The following is an 11396-nucleotide window of genomic DNA, read 5'->3' as shown; positions in this document are numbered from 1 at the left end:
CAAATATCTTCGTAGTTATGGTGCACTACCACTACCCTGTCTTTTATCTACTCTTCATATGTTACCGCCATCCATTGCAATGCACCCTTCCACCCTACGTCGCATGGGACACACCTTGTTGTTGCTAGATTGGATTACAGGGATTGAACACGCGTTCTCCAAGTGTATGCACATCATTTATGGGGACCGCATACGCCATGGTCTTTACATGTCTCCAAAGCCAGAAATTTAAAGGGTTAAGTTCAGGCGAACTGACAGGCCAAGATACTGGCCCTCCCCGACCTATCCATCGCTCATGGAAGACCCGTAATTTGTGTCGCCTAACCCTACGATGAAAATGGGCCGGTGACCCATCATAACAAGATCATAACACAACAGGGTAGTAGGGTTACGACCAATCTTTACGTAGGAACGTATTTCCGTCTTTCGTTGCATAAGCTTCTCCGTAAATTACGGGAACATCGTGATCATTGACGATAGTGGAAGCAGACTACAGTAACTCCGAAGATATTCGGTTTGCTATCAATGTTTGGACCTATTTCCGTTCGTTTGCTGCATACTGCCTCCTCTGTACATATTCGAACCTTTTTCAAGTACACCCTGTATGTTATTATGATTTGACTGTGTTCGTTGGTGCAAGCTTTGGGAAGCATTGCATGAAGTGTGCGTTCCTCCTCATCTTTCTGCTTTGAACAACACCGCTCAAGTCAAGATGGACTGTGGCTTATGAGAGGCCTTCAGTGTGTCAAAAGCAGTGAGACAATGTTGTATTTTGTCTCCTCTGTTGTTCAACATATACTGACTACATCATGCGAAGAGCTTTGGACAGCAGGCATGGTGGAGTGTCAGTTGGAGGAAGGACGTTACAGAATCTGCGTTTTGCTGGTGATATTATTCTATTGGCAAGCAGTGAAAGATGAACTTGCAGAATTGTTGCATTGAGTGGAATATGATCTTGGAAATGTTGTTGATAGAGAAAAGAAAATCCGATTTAGTGGTCGTCTAGTTGGCCTAGATATTGTTAATGAGTTTCTTCATCTTGGTTCCTTGCTGAACGACACTGGCAGCTATGAGAAAGAGTTCAGAGAAAGAAGTAATCTTGAAACAGCAACGAATGGACTGGCGTGCACGAGCAATCCGTAAAAACACAAAGAAACGTCTAGTTTGTGTCCTAGTATTTTCAGGTCTTCTCCTATGCCTGTGAATCATGGGGAGCGAAGGCCAAGCACAAGAAACATATCAGCAGATTTGAAATGTGGTGCCGGCGGAGGATGGTACGAATACATTGGACCGAGAAAAGATGTAACTCCTCTCTAACCGAAGACCTTGCTATCCCGAATTGACTTCCCACTCTTATTAGTTGGAGAACCCTGAAGTTCTTAAGGAGAGAAAATAGCCTTGAAAAACTATTTGTCAAATGAAAAATAAAAAGGACGGGTGGCAGAGCGCCCAGAAGATTGATAGACCAGATCAAAGACACAACTCATGCATTTCTTCGAGTGACAATCCAGAAAGCTGAAGATCGTAGACAATGGCGACTGCTGGTGGACTCTGTCGAATAGTAAAGGAAAAACGAGTTCACTATTAACTGAGAATAAGAAGAATGACAAGAAGAAAAGAAAAAAGACATGTGGTGTACTGTAGATAAAGAGAAGTATTACCGAGCAAGTAGCCGTCAGCTTACGTTAGGGGGATAGCCCCGAAGATATTTTCCGTGGTTTCCCATTTTCACACAAGGAAAATCATGGGAGTGTACCATAAGGCCACGGTCGATCCCTTTCCTCTCCTAGCCCTTTCCGAAAGGACACAAGCTATTTTAATAGGACAACAAAGGCAGCTAAATATTCTAAACAGGAAGTTATTGCTTTGTAGTGTAGCCATACCATTTCAGAAGTCTGTAAAATATCTTCTGATTATCGTAAGTGACACACTAGACATGAGTGAGCACATAAAAAGCATCTGTAGAAAAATTCAATCGTTACTTCAACCTCTCAAAATTTGCCAATCACTTTTTCTACTAAGCATGAAAATTAAACTTATCCATACCCTCATATTTCCCATACTTAATTATTTTGATATTGTAATGATAGATGCCACCATGGAACAAACATTGAAATTACAGCGGGCAATGAACTCATATATAAGGTCTATATTTTCAATTAAATTTTTAACTCATATCTACCCTTATTATAAAATACTCCCCTGGTTGAAAATCTATAAACTACGATATATTCACGTTGAAACTCTCGTATTTCGTCTGTAGAATGAATCATAACTCCAGTATTTATCCTCAAACTCTCCTCCTCTCACGAACATACCACACGATCGACTACTACACTCTCAATTCCTGTGCATCGCTCATCATCACGTGTCTGGTGCAAGGCTATGGAATCCCCTTTCAGCGTGTCTTAGGAATTGCACCTCTTTACCTTCCTTCAAGCGGTATTGCCCAGATTAACTATTTAAGGTGTAACCAGCTTGTGTAAATGCCAGGACGAATGGAAGAATGAATGACGTTTGCATTTTTTCTTTTTAAATTTATTACTTTATTTTCTGAAGTTTATTTTAAATATTATGTAGTTAAGCGTAAGAAAAGACCGTAAGGACTAACTTCGTTACAAATGAAGGCATGAAATATAACAAAGTATAAGAATATATTCTTTATTTATTCCTAAAGTTACAATCCTTTCCTTGATCATCAGCAACCGGTCGAAGATTAGCAATTTGCCTTTTTCTACCACTATGATCGCTAATGTGAGTAAATGCAGAGTTTTACTTAAGCCCTTATAACTACATTCGGTGTCCGACTCGTTGGCTGAACGGTCAGCGTACTGGCCTTCGGTTCAGAGGGTCCCGGATTCGATTCCCGGCCGGGTCGGGGATTTTAACCTTAATTGGTTAATTCCAATGGCACGGGGGCCGGGTGTACGTGTTGTCTTCATCATCATTTCATCTTCATCACGACGCGCAGGTCACATACGGGTGTCAAATATAAAGACCTGCACCTGGCGAGCCGAACCCGTCCTGGGATATCCCGGCACTAAAAGCCATACGACTACATTCGGTGTGGACATATTTCAAAGAATTTCAAAAAAGGCCTGAGGGTATTGAACCAAAGAATACATTATAGAAAGAATTATGAAAATACTAGGTGATGTACCCATGCTTCGCTACGGAATTCTACATTGTATAGTGTACAAGTTGTGAGTAAGTTTGTAATAAATTGCATAGCTCTTAACGTTACCCTAGCAACGCGACGGGGAAGTCACTAAACTTCATTTTTTATGTGAAGAATGGATTAGGGAATTTTCATTGCAATGGTTGGCCCTATTGCCTACCATCAGTCACAATCAAGCTGGATAATTTTTGTTATAATGGCAGACTCTGACTTTCCACCTGCCTTTTTACATCCTCAGAAAGACTGCTTTAGTGGTTTTCCCAACTGAAATCTACGTAGGTCTAGTAGGAATGTCGCGATTAAAAGCAAAGCTATCATTCGAAATACTCGATCAAATGAAAACAATACATTCTTTCACTTTTAGCGAACAGTACTACGCTGCCGATCTAACAGTCCAAAGTTCCAGAGCTGGAATGACCAGGCCGCAGACAGCCGCGAGCTGTGAACACAGTTTTATTTTCGGGGAGATGGGGGCGAAGGGCGGAGAGCCCCAGGGCAAAAACTATGCCCCTTTTACTCTCTGTTTCCCAGGAGTAACCGATGATATGGGAAGTCTCAATTCACTACACTGGGGGGGGGGGGAATCTATCGCACTTGGAGGAAAATTTTTCCTTCAAGCCAGAAGAGAAACCCACTCTTTTCTGCTAATTTGGAATAAAACTGAAGAGGAAGAAGCTTTTCTTAAGAAATGGCTCATTTCAGGGTTTAATTTTAAATTATTTAGAGAACTGTGGTGCTATAATTTGGAACAGGCCGAAATTATAATTCCTTTTTTACAAGTTCGCTTTACGTCACACTGACATAGACAGGTCTTATTGCGACGATGGGACAGGAAGGGGCTAGGAGTGGGAAGGGAGCGGCTGAGGCCGTAATTAGGTACAGCCCCAGCATTAGCCTGGTGTGAAAATGGGAAACCACGGCAAACCACCTTCAGGGCTGCCGACATTGGGGTTCGAACCCACAATCTCCCGAATACTGGATATTGGCCGCAATTAAGCGACTGCAGGTATCGAGCTCGGTAATTGTAATTCTAGACCAGGTCATAAGTGCACCTTTGCCATTATTCCATTAATTGTGCACACCCTTACCTTTGCTGGCGGGATGTGGTGTATACACTATGTCGTTTGGTATAGGTTAGAATAAATTTGTTACTTTCATTGACCTGTCTCAGTCTCATCCTTGACTTTGACAATATGAATGTGACCGTGGTATGAGCGATTCTAGTTATACCATTCCTTATTCAGCCAGTCCATGTTATAATGGCGTGAAAATATTGTTCATAGGGTCGGTTGGTGCATTCATTTCAGTGGGCTTGGCAGACTGATATGTAATAGCAACTTCTGGCTCGTTGAGGAAAGCAACGTGAAACTAACTCACTCCTCATTTCCCTAGTATGCCTCTTCAGAGACACCTAGGCTATCTATGACAGCTGTTGGTGGAGCTGTAGAGGATCAGATCAGCCTTTGGGCTGAATACCCAACACACAACATGTGCACACTGATCAGTCCAATCAGCGCGTCAGAGTAGGGATCGAATAGCTGGAATACTATGATAAACCAGTGTGTTACGTACCAGCAGTATCAGAAAGTGTATGAACCAGAGGAATGGCTTGCTAAAGAAGAACGTTATCTAACTCCCCTGCTATTTCCCGCCAGTATTCAGGCAGGCTGTTATACTCTGTACGCAACGGTAACCCCGTCTATCGGAGATAAGTGGCAACATGATAGACAAAGAATATCACAACAAACAATGGTTAACGTATTGTTATTTTTGATCATTTTTATGAGCTTTCGATGTTGTAGGCCTTCACATTCTGTTTTCTTCCTACTCTCCCTCAAGTACCACTCTTATGATAGTCGGTACGGCAACACTGTATAAAAAATAATGATCGGAAGTTGTATTCTTTATAAATTCTGTTATTAAGTACTTTTCGATATGACCAATAATATAGGTATTTAGAAATTAAATTTTAGGCGCTTTCCCCTAAATTACTATTTCATCCAGGGCCAATAAAATTGTTTATAGCTTATAGACTATAGTTTCTTCTTCCCCGACTCTATATATCGATTTTCATTAAATTCCGTTAACCCATTTTCTCTTGGCTTGGCGTTGATGCGGACTTGGCAACAAAAATACAAATTCATGAATATCTGTGTTATCATAGCCGGTACGGTAAAAATGTATCAGACATAAATGATCGGAAATTCAATTCTACATAACATTAGTTATGCAGTATTTATCGATAGGACCACTAATAACATAAATATTTAAGAATTAACTTTTAAGCCTTCCCCTAAACTACTATTTCACTCAGCGTGATTAAAATGATTTGTAGCCTAGATTGTAGCGACCCTTTCCCCGACTTAACATACCGACTTTCATTAAATTCTCTACAGCCGTTTTCTCGTGATGCGTGTACAGACAGACAGACAGACAGACAGACAGACAGACAGACAGACAGACAGACAGACAGACAGACAGACAGACAGACAGACAGACAGACAGACAGACAGACAGACAGACAGACAGACAGACAGACAGACAGACAGACAGACAGACAGACAGACAGACAGACAGACAGACAGACAGACAGACAGACAGACAGACAGACAGACAGACAGACAGACAGACAGACAGACAGACAGACAGAAAGACAGACAGACATTACGGAAAAGGAAAAAGTGCATTTCCTTGTTACTGTGGACACGCCCGATACAGAAATACCATTCTTTTCAAATTCCGAGCAATGTACAGACAAAATTCTTATTTTATATATATAGATGTTAATTTCGCTAGGATTTGAATGAAAGAGAAAAGGAATAAAGACACAAGCAATTTTAGGCTGTTTTTCCGGATTTACATTTAGGCTGGAAGTGATTCCTGAATTTTTTGTTGTATTTGAGTTTGATAGAGCTATCCAAGGCTCACAATATGAAACCTTTCCGGTCCTTTATCCCTTCAACCTTCGGAACAATTGAGGAAATTGCTTAATTTTTCGAAGTACGGGGAGCCCTACTTTGTCTACTGAGAAATGTTTCCAACATTAAAAGAAAAAATAAAGAGAAATGTATTAAGACGAACACGAATACCCACTCCCAGCTTGGCTTGGAATCGAACTGAGGACACTCAAAATCGAAGGCCAGTGCGCCGACCGCTGAGTGCATCTACCCCAATGTACACAATAAACTGGAATTATCCAATCATTAGTCTACAAGGTGTTGGCCAAGTACTGTATTGTGCACCCCTGACAGCGTGCTGAGAATCCCTCATATGGCATTGGAATTCAGGAGATAATTCTTGTGTCTCCAGTATTTGCATAAGCTTTCCGAGTCTATAAAACTTTACGAAATGAACTTGCTTTCTGTTACTTTTCAGAGCTGGGTGAGTACGGCCTCGTCTCTGGTTATGGAAGCTTCGGGATGAAGCGAAGAAAACATAAATGGAGAATTCTTTTCTCGAGCATTTCCATTTCTTTACAGGGAGGAAAATTAAGGATGGGCAATGTGATGAATAAACCATGGCGCAATCAACTGCTGGCATACGGACGGAGATAATGCTGCGGCTTGCGGAAACTACGTCGGAGTTGTGGCTGAAACTGAAGCAGTAATAAATTTAATTAATTTGCTTTTACCGTAAGATGTTTGTGAATAAAATATTTAAGGAATTTTATTAACTGTGCAAACAAATTGTGCTGCCACTTAACACTCGTCTGTATACTGTAAATACAATTCTCATTTTGCCGGTACACTTCAGCCGGCTCCGCTGTGTAGTTGTAGCGCGCTTGCCTCTTACCCGGCGGTCCCGGGTTCAAGGATTCGATTCCTGGGGAGGTCAGGGATTTTTACCAGAATTTGAGGACTGGTTCGAGGTCCACTCAATCTACGTGATGCAGCTTTAGCGATCTAAGAATAACGGCCGAGAGGATTCGTCGTGCTGACCACATGACACCTCGTAATTCGAGGCCTTCGGGGTGAGCAGTGGTCGCTTGGTAGGCCATGGCCCTTGAGGGATGTTGTACAATGGGGTTTGGTTTCGTACACTTCAAATATTTGATTCATACTTCGCTTCTTATTCCGAGGGCGCCTCCGTGGCTCAGGCGGCAGCACGCCGGCCTCTCACCGCTGGGTTCCGTGGTTCACATCCCGGTCACTCCATCTGAGATTTGTGCTGGACAGGTTTTTCTCCGACTACTCCGCTTTTACCTGTCATCTTTCATTCCAGAAACAATCTCCAATATCATTTCATTCCATCTGTCAGTAATTAATCATTGCCTCAGAGGAGTGCGACAGGCTTCGGCAGCCGGCACAATTCCTATCTCACCGCTAGTGGGAGCTTCATTCTTTCCTTTCCTGATCCGTTGAAATGTCTGGAAACAGGCTGAGGATTTTCATTTCACTATTTTCTTACTCGGACCTGGCATACAGATGTCGGAAGAGTATTTCAAATTTTGACCTGTCTGTTTAGTACCAATGTCATTACTAAAAACATCACCGAGAAGTTTTTTATAAACTGGGTATTAAAGTTCTAGGATATCCAGATAGTGCACTGAGGTATTATAGTGTGTGATTAGTGTACAACGGCGTAAGAATATTAAGGACGTAAAGACAGGGAATATCAAATTTCTTCTTTGATATAAGTCTAAATTAAAATCGTCCGGCTCCTTGTTTGAATGGTTAGCGAGTAAGAGGGGTCCTTGTTCGATTTGTGTCCAGGGTGGGGACTTCAGGTGCGACTGGTTAACTCCTCTGACTCCAGGACGGGATAATTTGTGTTTGTTCGAACACACCCCTCTTCATACAGACAAAACACATGCCACTACCAGAAAAACACACAAGATAAAGTAGTTCTCTCTGATTTGGGTTTGTATCAGACAGAGCATGATCACCTGGTCGTAAAACAGGGCCAATCCCACAAGTGCGACACACTTCATAACCGCGACCCCATCAGGCAGAGGGAAAAGCGGTGGACCAAGTCCGGGCGAGTGGCTGCGTCCTCACTGTCGGCAGCCCTGAATATGGTTTGCCATATCCACTTCTCTCCTAGCCATTTCCTATCCCATTGTCGTCATGAGACCTACCTGTGTCGGTGCGACGTAAAACAAATTGAAAAATAAGAAGATAACGAAAAACTGTCCATAACCGAAGTTACGTAAAATGTAATTTTTAATATTTTATTTCCTACTATGACGTCATTTCCTTCTTCCCACACTATAATGACACTTTACAGAAGTGCATTTACTTTCTGCGCTGTTTTGTTACGAATCAAGGAACAACAAATATAACTTTGTTGAACTGTTTATCCGCTTGATTGCAGCACTGTACTCAACTACCCCAGAAATGGCGTCTCTACACTCCCAGCAATAGTCATAAATATCACATATATCACAGTGTATCATAAAGTTCGTATTGGGCCGATTGGCTGCGCTGTTAGGCCCCTTGAAACAACAAGCATAATCAAAGTTCGTATTACCTTCATTAATCCTGGTAGCTTGCTGCGATGTTCGATGCTTCAAATAACGCCAAGTGCACACCACTTGTATTTTTCGTAGCAAGACATAAACAAGAAATTGTCAATACATTGATGAAACATGGACGATTTGCGTCAAGACGAATCAAAATTATTTATAATTAAATTCATTTTAGTTGAAAATAACTGAATTCTACACCGTGTAAAATTATTTTATGTAACGGCCAGTAAAGTGCTATGTTTACGTCACTCGTTTGGAAATTCCATCTCACTTGTAAGATAAAAAATTACTTTCCAGGAAGTTGCGTTAATGACTGCCTTAATATCTCATCGTTCATGGGATAATACCAGACAGAGATATTGACGATTGTTACTGTTTCGGGGCTACCCGTGGAGCTGAAAGAGGTTAAAGAAGGTGCCGGGGTGAACGGGTCTATCTACAATATCAAAATTGAATTTAAAACTGTAACGAAGGTTATATTTCTCGTTAAATTTCAAACTTAACAATCTTTTCACTGAGTGAATAACATGAGGTTACAGGTACAATGACAATTTCAAAATTGAAAAATTCAAGATTCAGAACCTTAACAATTCTGGGCTTCAAGCCCCTGTTACAAATTTACAATTTGAAGTGGTATTATTTAGGTAAGGGCAGAAAACCCCTAATCCAAGAGCACTTGCTCCCAAAAATTACAATATCTAGCCTTCCAGAGGCCGCCTTCACTATTACAAAACTTTGAAAAAAGCTTACATGCTCTCGATTTCTTACAGCCCACTCAGGACAACATGACATCACAATCTAGCCTCACAAGGTACGAATTACAAATGGGAATAATTTTACACAGGGGTATCTTGTACCCAACCTACTGGGCCTTTGCGAAAAAAGAACAGGTTAAATAAACGGCCCGAACTCAACCTGAATGGAGGCGCATGTAACAAAGACTTTTCAGTCTGTCAAACACACAGCAAATATAATGTAAATTATAACACTATAAACATACATGTAAAATACACACTAACATACAAATAATGACATGTTTCGTTCTACAAGAACATCCTCAGATTCTATCAAATCACTTTAAAAACAATCTTATATATGTACAGTATTGTTTACGTAGCGTAAACTTGTCAATGATAGTTTAGTGATATCATGAAACAGTAATGACAAAAATAAAAATATATTTACAAGTATTAATATAATGAAAACTTACGTACTTATCTAGACTGCCGATGTTAAGTCCTTTGTTACATATAACTAAGTCAACAAAAAAAATGAATGGAGGCGTACACTGCGCTCCTAGGTAATGAAAACTTAAAACCTACAGGGCTTTCGGCCGATAAAAAAGGGGGCTAGTCCCAAACTACTGAGGTGGCTCGTATGGAAATAACTTTAATACATTACAGAAAAGGTTACAAAACGTAGTCACCTCAAACCAAGATGAAGGGGAGCTCGAGAGGGTAACTCACTCTCTATCACCGATTTACAGTTAAAGAATTTAGGAAATTTTACACTAGCCGAAAGAAGATTTACATTTTAGAAAAGTTGGTTACATAGTAAATATTCGGACCTCCCCCTCAGGTAAAGCTGAGGAGGTAGCTACAAGAAAGAGAATTTATGTGGCCGTTACCTGGTAGATGTTCTGTTGGCCGAAGAAAGAGGCGCCCCGCCTCCTGCCTCAAAACACACACTCAGAAAGACGACGATCAATTAGCAAAGGAACCCGAAAAGCCGCAGTTTATATACCCTCAGGGAAGGTTCGAGAGAATTCAGGACTAATCAGGACACACCCCCTTAATTTTTATTGGTTAACACAAAGTGAACAAGAAATGCGGGATTGATTGAAAATTAATAAAAAAAATGTATGATTGGCCCAATCCAAAAACTGGCGGAAAGAAAAAGAAGTGTTGCCAACCCAAAAATAAATGAACATAGATTCAGTTATAAAAACCTAGAAATACGAAACTTCTTTACGTATAAGTTCTTCAACCCTGCACCAGAGTGCATGATCAGAGTTTTTGGTAGAGTCATCTGTGGAAGAATGTCCAAACTTCTTGATGTATAGCCAAACAACACAAGGATAAATTCAATCAGTTTAGTAAACTTCCCAATTACCAAATATTTTAGTGGTGACATCTTCCGATTAAAGTTCCAACTTCATCTGGTATCAGTTTCACCTTTTGATTGGTATAGGAGTTTATTAAGGCGCTTATTTTAAATTTACGGCGTTGAGGTGTACCTCCCGGCACAATTACATTTTTCACGAACTTGTTAATCCGTTAAAACTGTGAATGGAGTTAATTTTTAATAGGACGAGCCGTTTTGGCGGCGTATAACTTCTGATAATCCAAAGTGTACACGGTTTCACCAGACTGCCTTCACACATCTTTCATTTTTCTCCAGGACAGTGTGGTAGTAACTACCTTGTATGTTATCCCAGCTCATACTCAAAATCTTCTTCTACCGCTTTTCGCATGCCTGTGCGATCGCGAGTCCGAACTGTGTCACACATGTCGATTTTACCCTAAGCTACGGCCAGATGTTCTTTCTGACGGCCAACGCTATGTTGAACGATGTAATCACTGTAATGTGTTCATTATTGTGTTTCTGTGGTGCTTGGTAATGTGGTGTGTTGTCTGATTATGAAGAGGAGAGTGTTGGAACAAACACGAATATCCAGTGTCGGAGCCAGAAACGTAAATCAGACACGATTAAATTAACCCACCTGGCCGGGAATCGAACTTGGGACCCTTT

This window comes from Anabrus simplex, chromosome 9 (genome assembly GCF_040414725.1).
Source record: "Anabrus simplex isolate iqAnaSimp1 chromosome 9, ASM4041472v1, whole genome shotgun sequence".
In the NCBI taxonomy this organism is placed as follows: Eukaryota; Metazoa; Arthropoda; class Insecta; order Orthoptera; family Tettigoniidae; genus Anabrus; species Anabrus simplex.
The sequence above is the reverse complement of the archived record's forward strand: the minus strand, read 5'-3'. Positions refer to the sequence as shown.